We start from the raw sequence: 17,161 nt of genomic DNA on the forward strand, positions 1-17,161 counted from the left end.
CTGCAAACTGTCTGCAATAACTCCATCACTTTCAGGTGTGGGAACACAATCTCGCTTGAAACTAAACGGATAATCTGAATCTCTGGAGTCTGTAAAAGCTCATCTGACCAGACCTGACAGCTGTGGAGTGCTTTCACTGCTTGAAATAGGGAATACCAGGCCTGCACACTGGACCATCAGTTTCTTGTTTTACATGTAACCAAGCTGCAAAATTTTGTAGGGAATGGCTGCATTTGAAATAACTTCAGAAAGTCAGGGGGAGCTAAAAAGCACTGGAGATCCTCCTTAGCTCCCTTACTGGTCATTAAAATAACACAGCAGCTCCATGCAGGTTTATATACTTCTCTCATCCCTCTCGTTTCTAGTACCTGCAGCTCTTCACTGTGGGATCACCCCTGTGTCTCATCCACCCTGTGTCTCATCCACCCCATACACAACAAAGATGCATCCACTAAAAGAGTAATGCGATGTACCACACCTACTGCCATCACTACACACAAGTCTTTCTTATGTGTGAACTAATGATTCATGCATGAGACAAAGGTCGTTTCCTTTGTGGGATATCAATTTGTTTGATTGATCCTCAGTGCAAAACATGCTTCCTGGCACTAAATATGCCACTGGCCTTTAATTCTTTACTTGGCAGATTTTCCAGGATTTCATACAACATTTTCCTTTCTTACCAATTCTATATGTCCCAGAGTTTGGAAACAAGTGTGATTACTTAAATGTGCTGCTTAATCAATGTGCTTTTGAGACTAGGGAAATACCATGGTGTTCATCCCACTGACTTTCTGATTTTCTTAAACCTTCATAAGGATCTGGCACCAGAAGGCTTGTATTCCCTTCAGCTGCATTCAGCCAGTCAGTAATCGCTGTCAGATCCAGTAAGTACCTACAAGCTTTTCTTCTACAGTCCTCCATGGCATGGTATAAAAGGAAATATTTGAAAAGTTTATTCCTTACTCTAAGACTCTGTGAGATGCTATGGGGTGCTTAGAAGACATTAGAAGACATTACTAACATTGTATTTATCTTCCAATATTGTCAGGAATATTTTACTAACTCATTTTCACATTAAGTTTTCTATGGTCTGTACCTATCCTAACCATAATCTCTTCTATGCTCTTTGAGCTGTTGACTTCTGCCTAAACTGGTATTCCTGCATGCAGTAATGTAAACCTTAATCACTCTAACTTTCCTTTTCCATTATTTACCATTGTGTATTAAGATGTTCATAGCCATTGCATTATTCTCTTGAATAGCTCTCCTTAAAGTCTATCTCCACTATGATTACTACAGATAATTTAACAGGAGTTATATAGATGGAGTTGCCATATGTTATTTATAAATTGCTGTTCTAATAATTTGAGGTACAGATATTGTTTATGAAGTATGTGATGTTATTTTTATAATTAAATATAATAAATCCTCAGAGGTCAGCTTGGAAAAATATCTTGATGATGGAAATCACTAAATAGTACTACATGAAATCAAGCGAAGCAAGTTAAGATAAAACTGTAAACAGCAGTTTGACAGATAAAAATAACCATCCAGGGCTCTAGTAGGTATGCCAATGGTAGAACAAAGTAGGAGGAGCAGAAACTGAGCCAAGTTAATAGGAAGGTATTGCTGCAACAATATGTAAGAAACCTTGATAAAGGTATTTTGAAAATACACAGACAGAATAGTATAAAAGGATTTTTCATTTTAAAAGTGGTTACTGTACTTTTGAATTATGAATTATGAAAGAATGAAAAAAAAAAAAAACAAGTCCTAAAAAAATATCTTGCAGGACACATAGGAGTTATGAGCTTGCCTGGTTCTTAATCAAAATCTGAGAAGCCCAGAAAAGATGCAAACCCACGCAATGAAAAAAGTATTGAATTAGTAAGAGGAAAAGTTATTGAATTTCCACACCCCACCGTTTCATATTTCTCTGCTTGACTTTACTGCATTTTCCTCTGGGATGTCCTGTAATCATCAGAAACTGAGCTACTACTGCTTGGTGTTTCTCCATCTCCACAGAGCTGCTGAGCCAGCACTTGCTATTTGCTTACCTTAACTGCAAAGTGAAATGCGTTAGCTTAAACCACCTGACTTGTCTCAGCACTTTTGGGACAGGCCAAAAGTCAGTAAACAGTTACAGAAGCTGAAATTTGCTTTGCTGCTTGTAGCCGAGGATGTAATGTGAATAGTTCCTCTGATGCAAGGACTGTCCACATGCTTAGCATTTATGACTTCTCATGCTTGTTTGAAAAGAGGCATATGCTTAGACTATTTTTCATACATGAGCTCCTTTGTTTTTAACCCTGCATATGGCCCATCAATGAGAGTCGAGTATTGTTTCTCCTTGGAACAGTCCACACAATCTGCCACCACAACTGCCAACATTAAGATAATGAGAGGAAGCTTATCAGAAGACTTTATCATGGGCAAAATTATACATAGTTAACTAGTCTGGTCTGTCATGAAAACACATGAAACACAACTAGTTTTGTACCAACACTGTGGTCTCCCTACTGTCCTTGCAAAGTATATGCTCGTTCACATTCAGGCTCCTTTCTGACACAGGTCAGGTAGCTCGAGGCAGGGAAATGCAGCTGGAACTGGGGGCTGGACCTTTCAGAGATTTCTACTCTACATGTAGGAGGGGTATGACCAGTGACCAATGCACAAAAGCAACTATACTTTCTTAAGTGGAGAAAAGGACCAGTCACCTGGCAGATTTGGTTCTTAAATAGTGGAGAACAAGCAGTGATTCAGCCATGCATGGTAGCACATACTTGCTTTCAAGTGAATGCTTAGATCCACCCTTAGACAACAAAGTTTAGGTTTACCAATGGTCTGGTGAATCTTTACCTGAATTAACGTCAAAGAGAGCCAACTTGCCTCTGAGGTCTCAGGAGTTGGGGAAAACTGTGTTCTCCCTTCCTTCTACCCAAATCAATTTTTGTGCATGCTGATGCACTGCAATTTTAAAAAGTGATTGAAGTGTTGTACAGAGCAATCCTAGCCAGCCATTGATTGTGACAACCTAACACTAATGTGCAGACATTCAGGATTTAGCTATTTTTCAAATTGTAACTATGCTCAATAATTGTTACCACAAAAAATCCTCCCACACCTGAAATGGTATTTATGCCCAGCTTGGCATTTGCGCAGTGAACATCACTGTATATCTCTGTGTGTGTGTTGTGTGTAGACTGAACTGACAGCCAAAGCAAATGGGGCTTAACTTCACTCCCTGACTCTGCAATGATTTCATCCTTAATAGCTCGTGTTGAGCTTTTTCAATTTTTCTTTCTCCTATAATATCATCAGCCTCCAAAGGCAGCTATGATGGGATTATGAACTTTGCTTGTGTATTTGGGCTATTTCTATTCTGCCACAGGAGCCCACAGCATGGCGTACCAGTTACCCACTCCTGGGAGTCTGTGGGCTAGAGGAAGAAGATGGACAGACGTTCAAACACCAGCAGGAAGCGGGAGCACTCTACTGTGCTCTTAATAGCAAGTGTCAAAAGACATTTAAAAGGATACTTCATTTCAATTTGTACTGCGGGGTGGTGAAAAGCAATGAGCTGCAAAGGAGTGGGTTGACCTATGTGTTATTTTTGCAGAGGGAAGAATTTCATCACTCAGCAGGGTATCATGCAGCAGTTCTGCATGATAGGTGGGTGCAGCACAACCGTGGCCAAGAGGGATAGTGATGACATGAGCAAAATCATTTCATTTATTACTTCAGTCTATGAGCAAGTGCTGTTCCCAGAGATGAGCAAATGACATACTCACTGGCAGCAAATTGTGTACATGAAAGCAGAAGTTACTCACTCCACTTAGACCCTCTTCCCCAAAGGAAAAAACATTTCTGAGTTTCAATGAACCTGAATTCAGAGCCACACATGAGTAGCTTATATGACCGTGATTTGGATGCGAGAAGTGAGATTAGCCAAGTGTAGTCTCCACTCTCTAAAAGTAATCTTCTTTCCTGTGCTTGACTCCAGAGTTGATCTCCTATGACCACTTACCAAGTCAGGTCCTGCAAACAACCGTCCTCTGTCCCTTGGGCAGAAGTTTCAGAGAAATAAATCAAACCACAATCTTACTGATGGAAATCTCTGTAATTTACTTCAAATTGTATCTATGGATTTCAGAGGTCTTTCCAACAGTAGTTACCATCACCTGGTTTACTGCATTTGTAGCAAAACTGAAAATAAGACCCACACTTTTTGACCATCTGTGAGAAACCTTGTGCCTGAATTGGTCTGAATTTGGATGACTCCTACTTACTGGGAGCTTCGTGAAATAGAGTGTAACCTCAGTGTAGCTGCCATGTGTTAATCCTAACATTTAGTTTCTCTCTGTGTTGATGTTCACTTAGTGAGACTTATCAGGTCCATTTTCCAGCCTGTCCAAAGGTGTTAATTAACATTCTGTCAATTTAGGGCCACATCCTCATTCTCCTTTGTGTTATTTTGGCATTCTGGTTTCCTTGAAGGTATTGAAAAATTAAATAAATGTAATTTTTTATTAAAAGGTTGTCCATATTTATTAGAGCTTCACAAATGCAACCTGACCTCTTGGGGGGCAGAACTCTGACTTTACCCATCTGAGGCAGAAGGTAAGCAAGATTTTGATAGTTAGCAGGGAGACTGTTGAAAATCTCCCCTCCTTTCCTCAATCCACTTCATAGGATCAGTATTTGGCTGCTGTAAAGGTCTCTTTTGCATTGCTTTATTCCACTTGACAGTAGCGTTGCTGCAAGTGGCATGGTTCCACCTATGAGAAAGTGAGAGAAACCAAGGAAACTGTGTTATATGATTAATATTACCAAAAAATAGGCTATCTGCTGACAGGTGAGGTTAGATGAGAGCATTTGTCTTCTCTGTAGCTGTATTCTTTAAAGGGAGAAATCTATAGAACTAATAATACAACACACTAAATTTTATTGTGTATATATGAATTTACTTTACTCCTTTGCAAAACTGATTTTAGCCTTACAAGTGAACAAGGTGAAAGAATAGCAGAATAACCTTCTGCTGTGTGCACAAAGATGAGCTGCAGCCTCAGCTTACTGCCATCCCTTGGGGACCAGGGGCCTTGGGCTGCTGTCCCAGTTGCTCACCCCAACATGGGCCCTTCACCTCCCAAATCCACCAGAGACACTTTGCAAGGCTCATAACCTAAAAAGGATTATTTCATACAATCTAAGTATAACTGCTACTGCCTTTCACCTTCCAGACCCATCTGGAAATCTGCACGTAGCTGTAAATAACGCCTTTGCTGCTGGAAAGAGCCAGTGCTGGAGGAGTCGCCATCACTCAGGCACAATATAGAGCAGCCTGGCAGCAGTCCAGAACCCTTTTCTGGGACTCACACCTCACATGGACTGAGAACAGCACTTACAACTGGCAGCGTTTACATGAACACGTTTATTTTTAAACAGCCATAAAGAGACTGTCTGGTTATTAAAAATAAAATAAATAAATAAATAATAGCTAGAGCAGTTCCGTTTCAAAAACATTTGAAATAGCATTTTCTGAACGGCTAAAATTCTCCTCCTAAATCCTGTGAAGGAGACCCTTTCCTGTCCTATCCTAGATGAGAGAGAAATGGTTCTTAGTTTGCTCTACTTCATTATCTGGAGGAGCACTGCATTACAAAGTGCAAGCATTATAAAGTGAACAATGATTTTTTACTTATCAAAATATCAGTAACATACATTTTAGAATATTACCATTTATTTAAGAATATTACCACTTATGCATGCCTTTTTTTCCCCCTTATTTATAGTAATATCTTCAGATACAGCCCATATAATAGGCATTAATCTCTAGGCTTGGGTTTACCTCGGCATACAAGTTCTCCCCTCTGGTTATGATGCTCAGAGGGAAGTCCTGTACACCTCAATCTCTGACGTACAAGTACAAAAGGCTGGTGCAGAGATGACATGGGTAAAGGAGACAACATCTCAGGATTCAGCTCTTCTAAGTGATAGCATGAATCATATACTATTTTTTCGTATTTTAGCACTGATTGGGTTTGCCTGAGGGTGAGGGATGAGTGGTGTCCTCCCACCAAGCTTTGGGCCAAAGTGACTGCAGCTGCTGGTATTTTGCTGATGTTAGTGGACAGCACAACCACTGCAATTCCATCTCTTAGCAAACCTACAGCTATAAACTCCTTGTTTCAAATGCCAGACTGCTTTCACCACGAGATAGGTGCAGCCAAGACATGACACTGCAACATTTTAGGTGCAAAAGAAAGTTTAATTAAAAGCTTTGAAGGTGACATTTGAAGAGATACCAGCGGGAGTGAGTTTCATAGGTCCAGTAGAAAATACTGTTAGGTAACCCTTGGCACCTTAACAGGTCTACACACTTCTTGTGATCTTATAAGCACCTGTGGCACTTTTAAAATGGCACAAAACTCACTGAAATGCTTTTGAAACTCCTAACTGCTTTCACCTGCCCACCTCTTGTGCTTACCCATGCCCAAAGAAAATGCTTTCTCTGCCCCTTTCCAATGTATCACAAACCTTTTCAGTCCCAAAGTCATTAAATGAAATATATTTGTCCTAAATATTGAATAATAAACCTGTTCTGCTGGCTCTATTATCAGCTGCTGCTCCAGAGTGGCACTCAGCACTCGCTAAAACAGAAACAGATGGCAATAATCCAACCAAAGTCGGTGCAGGAGGCACCTCAGGAGCTGGCACCCACCCCGAGCACGGCTCCTCTGCCAGCAGGCATCATGGTGGTCCCAGTGCCATTCACTTCTTTGAAACACCTCTGTTCTCCAGTATTTAAAAAACACATAGTACACATTAATGTGTAACTACTGTCAACCAGATTCCTTCCACTTCAGGATCAGTTTTCATAGTATTGAAAATATTTGGAAGTAATTTCACCATAACAACATGTTTAATTAGTTCTGCCATTTTGGTGTGTTGATTTCAGCACAATTAATTGCTCTCCATTACTCCAGTTATTCATGACAGTGACACAATTTTTGAAGATAAAAGGTTCTCAATCACAGCTTATTAGGTAGGCAAGTGCAATCAAAGAGCAGCTGTCATCAGAAAAAATGAAGCACAATGACTGCCTGGCTGGGAATGCAAATGAAGCAAGCCACACATGTGAAATACAGGCACCATCATATCAGACCGTGAAATAGCCCCTCTCCACTTGTGTGTGCTGCTTCTCCAGCACTGCTTAACCCGCAGGGGCTGGGAGGAGGACGAACACACCCGTGCGAGGGGAGTGTTCCTGTACTCAGCTCTTTCCTTGGGTGTTCTCTGATCATCGGACAGTTGCTGGCCCCAGAAGCTAAGGACAGCTTTGCTGTGAGAGCAGATAAGGGATAAAAGCATTCTTTAGCAATCTTGAAGTTAAAAGCAGGTCACAAGAGTACCAGGATAAGCCAGACCTGAGGCACTGAATAGATGATGTCCATTTCTTTGCCAAACTCTCCCTCCTGACACTGCACACGTGTGCAGGGAAGCAGTGCTCTTCTGCTTCATCTGAGCTGCCTCCCTTTGCCCCTTCTTGCCTCCTTTCCAGGCACTTGCTGGGCACAGATTCTGTCTCATATCTTTGGAATAGCTGAGCCTGAGAAACTGCCCTTCACCCATAAGGACACACACACCATGGTATGCCCTTTTCCCACAACTTTAGGCATACTTACAATTCATCTTTCCAGGAACCGTAACAGCTGGGACATACAAGCAAAAACTATTTTTATGGAGGATTGTTAATTAGGCTTTCCTTACTCTTGATATCATAAGAAACGAATTGGATCCAAGCACACACCCATGTGCCAGTTTTGATTTTAATTCCTTTAGTGCCTGTCAGGACTCAGGTTTTCCTGTGAAGTTTTATGTTCTCTGCCAGTGAACTTGTTCCTTATGGTTTCTACTGGAATATTTATCTTCCTCAACTCATGTCAGCTTTCTTTGAGTGCTCCTATCATACATAAGTGTCCATCTCCTCATAAAAACTATGCATTTGCACTTTGATTATGGCTTTTCCCCTCTCACAGCTGAAGCGATGACCTCAGTTTGGCTGTTGTCCTTGCCCAAATAAACCTGGTCAATAAAAATCAAATGAAAGTGCCTGTGACTGTCTCTTGTCCCTGAAAATCCTGCAGGGATACAGAAGAAAGGACGGCAAGGGAACTGGGATCTAGTTAATATAAAAGGTATTTCTGCTCCCTCTTCAGAAAGAGCCTTACTACCCTGTAAAGACTCATATCCTTTCCAGCAGTACAGACATGCAAGCAGAGCTAGCACGGTCCATCATCCAAGGATGCCCAGCTGGGTAAGGTAATACCAGAAGGTATTTCTATGCAGATTGAGTGGAAAAAGGTAAGATCTGTAGTACTGATAAGACATTGGATTGTGGCACTTCATTATATTCCTACATCTATCCCAGTGCTTTTGATCTTTTATTAGCATTTTAATAAATGGAAATTCTGCAAACAGAAGTAAATTCACAGGTGTTAGGCAGGGCTTTTTTATCTGCACTCTTTTAAAGAACTACCCCTTAATCCTGATGCGATCTCCATATCTATGTGATATCTCCATATCTGTGTGATATCCATAATGTACATATCTTCTGAGGTTGTAAGACTGAGTGGGCAACAGCCAATCTTCTGCATGAGGTACCTATTGCTTACTCTGCTATTTGAACTCAAAGTATCATCAGCAGCTTTCCTGTGGCAGAGCAGCAGCCCATGCAAGCCTTCATTCAGTGCTGGTAGGCATTATTTAGGAGAAAATGTACAGGAGTATATTGTGTACTTCAAATAAAAGTCATGTTCAAGCTTTGTTCAATGTCCCAGATGCAAAAAGCTACCACCATTGCTAGAACATAGCCAAAGTTTCAGGGGTGAGACACTGCTAAATCATAGCAGCCCTGAGGTGGGACGTAACTCTCACTCCAGAGCAGGGTGCTTGTGAGCTTGTGTGGTGACTAAAAGTTAGATACCGGTAACCTCAGGGCAAAGCAAAAAGGTACGTAGGGCCCTAAGAGGTCAGCAGAGACTATGAGATACCAAACCCCAGGTGAGATGAAGGTGGGACTCAGATTCCAAACCGTTTTTCTCCGGACATTTAGTAGGACTGGATCTGTCTCTGTTTCCTAATTCATTGTAAAGTAAATCAGTGTCACAGCTAAAACTCAGAGAAATGAAACATTGTGTGTGCTTTGCACAACAAAAAAGTTCCCAGTTTCTGTTCCAACCTGCCTGCTTTCCACACTAGCCTGTTATGCAAGGATTGCACCCCATCATTCATCCGTCCATCGTCAGCACTTATTTCAGGATAAACAAGTGTCACTTTGGTGAACAGCACAATCCTTGTCTTCGTTACTTTTCTAACCACTGACAACTGAATATATCAGGTAAACTGTTACAGTGCTATCATTTACGGTACTATTATTCTTCTCTCAAGCCTCTTTTTCAGCATTTTCAGCATAAATCTCTGTAGCCAATGTTTTTAGACAGAGTGCTAATAAAATGCTGGAGTTCTGTCTCTGCCAGAGGTTGTGGTGGGGTTTTTTAAGGAAGTTACTATCTTTCAAAGTAAAAATGTATTTTATCACCTAATTTCAAACAGATTTGAGCATCCACCACCCTCCTCTTACTGGAATAAAGGGTGTTGTATTATAGTGTGTCTTGTAGCAATTGTTAGTGTCTCCGTGGCAGGCATGTATGATCAGTTACATTTTATCAGTGCCAAGAAGATTGTGAGATACTGTGTTTGGGGATGAGAAAGTAGCAGAAAACTGAAAATCTCAAAAAAGTATTGGGCATCAGCATTCTAATATTTATAAAACTCTGGGTTTGCTAGTGATTCATAGAGAGACATAGATGTGGCATCTTTACGGTTGGATATTGAAAAATACTGATTGCCTGTTATGGAATTCAGCAGAAGGTCAAAAGCATCAGCTTTTGATCAGGGTGAAAAAAAAACAGAAATTTTCTGTGCCACTTGCAAATCAGAAAGGCAAGTTCAGAGCAGGATTGCATTATTTCTTCCTTTTCATATTGTCAAAAAGTATTTACCTCACAAATGCAGCATCATCCGAATTCTCAGAAACACTTCTACCTCTTTTTAAACAACTTAATTTATTCATTAATTTATTTTCATTGAGGTCAGAATAATGGGCATTGAAATAACCAATATCCAACATAGTGAGAGGATAGATTATTGTACTGCAGCTGTATGGAAGAAGACAGACTATCCCTTAGAGGGTTGTTTGCCTCTTTTAGATGGAATGTGAGGATGCTTGAGGATGCTGCAGAAAGATAACTGCCAGGTTTGGGGCCAGCCTGACAGGCAGGATGGTGGTACACAACATGCTGGTGCAGTGACATGGCCAAGGGAGTGAAAGGTGGGAGGAAGCTAAAAAAGGAGGCAAAACTATGAGTGTGAACAAAGGAAACTGCTGTACAGTTGAAAGAATAATAGATACCTGCCCATAATGATATGCTGAGGAATTAGCAGAAGATCTTATTCCTGCCAAGCCCAGTGCCCAGCCCCTCCCGGAGTTTGTGTCCTTTCAACGCCACCATCAAATAGGTCCTGATCTGTCAGTGCCCCAAGCCTTGCTTTGTCCCTGGCATTCAGGCAGAACTAGAGGAAGAGAGACTGGTAGGATATTATAATTATTTTCTGCTTATCTGTAAGTATTTTATATGTATTTTCCACAGGTGCAGTACTTACACCTCTGGTGTATGTCATTTCAGCAGCATAGCAATATTGCTCTAACACTTGTACTTAGTTATTTTCACAGGTTCACTATTGGATGGTCATTGTGGAAAACTGTATTCAATCAGCAGAGATGACTGTGCTGTTCTAGGGAAAATGTTTTTAAGGCAGCTGTTTTCATGATGTTTAAGCATTAAATACAGTAAGTGAGATTCCAGCAGCTCCTTGTAATGCTGCTGGGCAGTCACTGCAGTTAGGGGTTGAAAACATAGAAGGACTTTCATTGAGATAATGCTCAAAACTTTATAAGGCAAATGGAAAAATGCTAGTAAATCCATGATGTTTTTATGCATGAGCCAGCACTGCAGTCTGTTTTGTCTATGCATATGTCAAGGCACATTTCATGAAATTCCAAAACTCTCTGTAGGCAACTTTTTACATTTGGAAATATCTGGCTATACTTTAAGCAACCTGCATAAAATATTTCCCCTTTTTTTCCTTCCTTCTGTTGATGATTTTATTCTGTGTTAGAAGCATTTTTTAACAAAATGTTCAGTGATGTTATTGCTACTGTTGCAAATTGATACATGAGCTATGATGCAAAAAGCCTGTAGGACAATCACTGTGTGTTTGACTACATTTTAAAGGCGTCACAGTGATTGTTAAATAGGGCATTATGGATGTTTGAGTTTTTAAAATGTATTGATTTAAATTATGTATGTTAATGCACCTATCAATGTGACAAATGTAGTTTGCAGCAAACTACTTATAATATATGAATGATAAGCCATAAATAATAACTATGGCTGTAAATTAAATTACTTGATTATGCTGCAAAGATACACTCTAATTTGGAACAGAAAATTACGCTGAAGTGATTTCAGCAACTGATAATGCTTTTAGAGTAGCAGAGCTTTATGAGCCATAGTCTTAAATCAAGCATCAAACTTTCTGATGGATTTTGCCTACTAATCTGGTTTGTTGGGTATTGCTATGCCCTGAATGCAATGGACGTGACAGACTGACAAAATAATGAGTGAAGATATTTGTTAACCAAAATATGGAAGCACTTTAAATCAAAGACATGAATGCTTTTCTGACAGAAAGTGAACAACCATGAGTTGGGTATCAGTGAGAGCTAAGCTTTTAGAAAGGCCTTAATTTTGAGAGGTGACAGAGACCCATTGTCTCTAAAGGAGTTACAGATACCTTGGAATTTTTGAATATGCACAAAGAAATAATGATTTTATAAAAAGCAAAACAAAACAAAACAAAACAGAAGCAGAATTTAGTATGAGGCTTTGAAATACAAGCTGAACAGAAATGCAATGCTTAAGCACTACTCCCATCATGTCAAACATTGCTGGTATAGTAGATTAGATTCTGGATGAATTTCAGTAGACAGAATAACCAAAAATAACTTACCAAACATGGACTTCTGTACCCAGAAGATGCTTTGATAGTTTGCATGTACCTAAATGGAAAGGGGTGAGGTTGTGGGAAAGTACTGGAGAACTTGTGTTCAAGGAGCGGTGAGCCTTTTCTGTATATCCCAAGTGAAGTACTGCACTGCCTTAAAATCAGGGGGTAAAAAACCAGGATTATTAAGACACATGGTAACTGCTCAGGGCTTACCTGGAGCTCAGGGCAGTGGGAGCACTGCTGTATATCCATAAGGAGACTCCTTCTCAAACCTTCTTCACCCTAAGGACTCCTAGATATTGTTGGCGCATGTAGATCCCTTGGGGACTGTTACAGAGTGTGATAGTTTTTTTTGTAATTTGTGGGCTTCTCCTTTAGTCACTATTAACACACACTAAGCAAGGGCAAAACATGAATGATTCATCTTGACTGGAGGAGCAATCAGACTTCTAGTTACAAAGTGACAACAAAGAGACACCAATAAACAAAATATAAAACCAACACCACTTTAAGTGTAAGAACTGTGGGTACTTCTGGTTTTTTTGGAGCATTTATCTTTTTTCTAATCCAGTATCTCTAAATGTCCCAGCTATTACAACTGGGTTTTGGGGTCCACCTCTTCCCTCTGAATTCTGCCACTAGATCTGAACTTGTACACTGGTTGCTCTGAAGCCAATTATGAGACACTTTGGATGTGGGTTGGGGTTTTTTTCCCCCTTTACTCTAGTAAATGCAAATTCTGGAAGATGGTGTCATCACGCATCACAAGATGTTGAAGCATTCAACACTGTTTCAAGTAAATGGACTTGTTTGTTTGATCTCATAGCCTGATATTATAAGTCATTCAACAGTAAGATTTGTTTCTTTAATTATATTTTTATTTCTTCTCTGCAGGATCTGGTTGGGCAACTTTGAAAGGAACAAATCAGAAATTTGGAAAGCTTCATTAGTTAACAATTTGTTGGCTCTGGTTCTGGTGGTTAAGAGCATACGGGCAAGATGCAGAAATGTCTCATGTGAGACGAGGGAATGTGTAGCATGAACATATCCTCTCCCTATAGCACTTGCTTGCCTTCCTGCTCCTTATTCCTCACCAGCACACGGCTGAGCTCCCCAGCTTCATGTCCTTTTTCCTTCAGTGGCAGCTCCCCAGGGGTTCTTCTATCCTATCTTCTCAGCAGCCATTACAATTATATCATAGACATCAGTGGCCCCAGCAGCCAACCTGGCGTTCTGAGATTCCCCTCAAAAAAGTAGTGGAATTTCAGGCAGCGCTCTCAGAGGAGAGCTTTGCTAGATGTCTGAACAGAGGTGCTCGGACTCAGCACCCCCAAAGTGCAGCCCACAGGTCACCAATTGAAGTGTTTTCCAGAGCAATTCTAATGCAAACACCTCATATCTGTGTCCATTTTTTATTCTGCTTCTGGGACACAGCAGCACCACTTCCCTTCACTGTCACACCCCACAGAATCCATGTATTTTAACACAGTCTGTGTCAGACGAGTGATGGGAGTGAGGAAAATAAAAATTTCAAATCCACATTCACACAAAGGAAGAAATTTATGAAATATATGTACCTACTAATCTTGCTTCACCATTTAATTTCACTTGAATCATGCCACTTTTACTAGAAACTTTTCAAGACCATTCTTGGAGATCAGACTTACAGATCCCCCAGGAGATCATGCTCTAAGCCTCACTCAGCTGCTGAATGATGCAAGTTATAGAAATATTGCAAATTACTCTAATATCAACAGCCAGAGCTGCATAAGCCTGACATTGCAGATTGTCCTTACGTCAGCTGTCAGCCTTTTAGATTCCCTATGGCCCATTTGCTATATATACCTATAGTGCCTGCCCATGGGGATGGTATCAGCTTCAGCATAAGCCGGCTGAAAGGCAGAGCAGTGAATAGTTATGTAGCCCTTTCTGAGGCAGTACCAATTACTCTACACTGGAATATTACAAGTTTTATCTCTAAGAAATGTGTTGCAGATACACTACTAAAACAATGTTTCGGAAACTTCAGTTTCAGCAGCTTTCCATCGTTAAATTTTTATTGTGGAACTGGTGGCTTGCCTCTGTTCTTTGAGAGCTGAAGGTAAATGATATTGTTACAATGAAACCTCTAGTCTGTCAGACTGATGATGGGTTGAGGACAGTAGATTTCAGATCTGCGTTGACATAGATGAAGGCATTTATGAGATTTACAGTGACTAGTATTGCCTCAGTCTCTCTTCATTTCATTTGAGTCATGTCAATTGTACTGTGCCACAAAAAGATCCAAGAAATGTCATGGAGGTACATTTTTCTCCCTCTTTCAAACACATCACCCTGAAGTCCATTATACTGGGACATTCCAGGAGCCTAAGAGAATGCCGAATCCTAAATCTGGCTTGTTTTGCTGTTTTGCATAAGTGACACCTCTTGCCTGGCAGAGACACCAGTAGTGCCTGTCCCTGGCCCAGGATTGAGGTCCCTTGGGTAAGGACAAGCTTGACTGCGAGAGGAAGTAATGGCCACATAGCAGGTGGTGCCTATGTTTACAAAGCAGCTTTTTAATCTAAATGTAAGCAGCTTTATAATCTAAAATAGACCTCTAAATTACCTAAATCTAGATATCAGGTATCTAAGTTATAAATACAGAGAAATATATATATATATATATATATATATATATATATATATATATATATGTAGGCTTATATTATTTAATTAGCATTTATATTTAAAAATTCCATTGATTAATATTTCCCATATTCCTTTTTCATGTCAGTATTTTACTAGTGTATTTGAAGTGTGTTTTAAAATCAAGATAACTATACTTTGTCTTTGGTTCTTTCTGAGGAATTGAATGATGTCACTGTTCTCCATGACCTCTGACTTCAAAAATCAATATTGGTCGATACTGATCAACAAAATTGTTTTTTTTCCTACAATTTCCTACAGGCTAGTTAAGAGGTAGTTTAATCCAATAGCTGTCAGCTGCTGATGCGTGACACCTTGACTCATCCTGATAGTCTAATTTCAAGCTGAAAAGATTTAAAACAGTAATATTATGCAACAAATAAATATCATTTACATTAAAAAGATGCCTATGGAGGCATGATTAAGAAAAGGAGAAATACTGACTTCTATAAAGTTAAAGATAATCTGTTCCTTTCTAAATAATCACAGGTTTTCGACTGCATTATGCAGAGGACTCATTCCCCCCCATGTATTCTACCAGGGCTCCTATAACTAGCTCAGTCTTGGATACCTGTTTGGTTTTGGGTTTTTTTTTGCACTTTGAAATGGAACATCTCTCTGGAGACATTGAAAACCAAAACACTAAAAGGACACACATATTTATTGTTGTCAAAATCATAAATCTTTCTAATGGTCAGTCAAGTAGTCAGCACCTAAGTCCAGGACAGTTCACCCCTTCAGAGATGGAGGCTTATTGGATACATGTACAGCTACGCCAAAAGAGCATTAGCAGTCACAAGAACCTGGAGCTCGTCTGTCCCTGAGGTGTGTGCAGATTTGGATCCTGTAACTTGGAGTTCACAGGCCCAAAGTTTCCACTGGATCACTGGGCATTTGTTCTTTGCCAGGTTCGTTGTCTAAGGAGGGCAACTCCTCCACTCACATCAGTGGTCACTTTTCCTGCCCCAGCTGCCACGCTCCTTCCTTTCTGCTCTGCTTTGGAAATTTTCAATCTCTAAATGAAAGCTACCTTTCTCAGTTCTCTGGGAGGACCAAACTGGTTGACCTCCCACATCACTCGCCATATTCTGTGCCAAAATGTTCATTCCTTATCTTAAAAAGTGATCACTTTAAGAGTAATGATGTATTCCATTACTGATCCTTACTGAAGTCAAATAGGCTACATCTACATTGCGCAAGGGCTGAGACTCCCAGGCTCTCATGGAGGCTAATTTCAAAAAATATCTACTTTCCTTATCTAAACAAGTGTCCTTAGTGCAGGGTCTGATGAAATTTACTGGTATTCCCAGGTGCGACTGTTACAGAAAACACCTTTGTAGTTGAAAGTGAGACAACACTTGAGCCTAAATCATGCTCTAACTGCAACTCACCTCAACATAGAGATGAATGATGAATATTTGGAAGTTTCCCTATGAGGAAACATTAGTGGACAGAGATAGTATGGGAAATAATAATTTCCCTATTTATTTCCCAGCTAAAGTTTCCCTTTTCAGATAATACAAGATCTAGAACATAGTTAATGAACTGTTCAGCCAGTAGGCTTAAAACAGAAGTATTTATTTACACAGTGTAATTATTCGGTGGAATATATTGCCACAAAATTTTTGGAAGCCAAAATAAAAATAGCTTTTAAAAGCTTTTGGATGAATTAATGGGAAAAAATGCTTCTTAACCACTGTGATCTGCTACCATCTGAGTCAGAAAATTCCTATGCCACAGATTTCCAGAAGCATGGAAGACATACCATACTTGGAAGAAAACTATCATTGCATGCTTCCTGTGTTATTCTGTATTTCTTTCTTCAGCATTTGCTGTTGGTCCATGTGGATGGGGTAAGATCGACCTGTGGTCTGATTATGGCTATTTTCATGTACGGATAGATTTTTTAGAAAGACCTTAAACTTCAGGGATCAGTAAAGCCACTGAGGTGAAGTGTTTTGATTTTAAAGACATGGATGTAAGGATATGAAATGTAGTATGTTGTGAAATCCTTATCTACATAAAATATGAAAAGAATGCAAAGTGAAGCTTAAACAAATGTAAACTACTCTTAATGTCTTTGAAGATTGTGGATAGGTAGTTTTCAGTTGTATCTGTACAGCATGGACCCTATGCAGCCACAACATAATTAGCAATGTATTTACTTAATGAATTGACCTATCTGAACTGCCAAAATGCTAAGTACTAAGCAAGTAAACTAAAAGCCAAAGGAAATTTATGGTATCTACAGTAATGCAATGTCTTTCTGTAACCTAGGTCCTGTGTTCCAACCCCAGCAACCCCAGTGAAGAGATTTCATTATATTCAATAGGAATTT

The sequence above is a fragment of the Tyto alba genome, unplaced genomic scaffold, assembly GCF_018691265.1.
Source record: "Tyto alba isolate M040663 unplaced genomic scaffold, T.alba_DEE_v4.0 Super-Scaffold_38, whole genome shotgun sequence".
Lineage (NCBI taxonomy): Eukaryota > Metazoa > Chordata > Aves > Strigiformes > Tytonidae > Tyto > Tyto alba.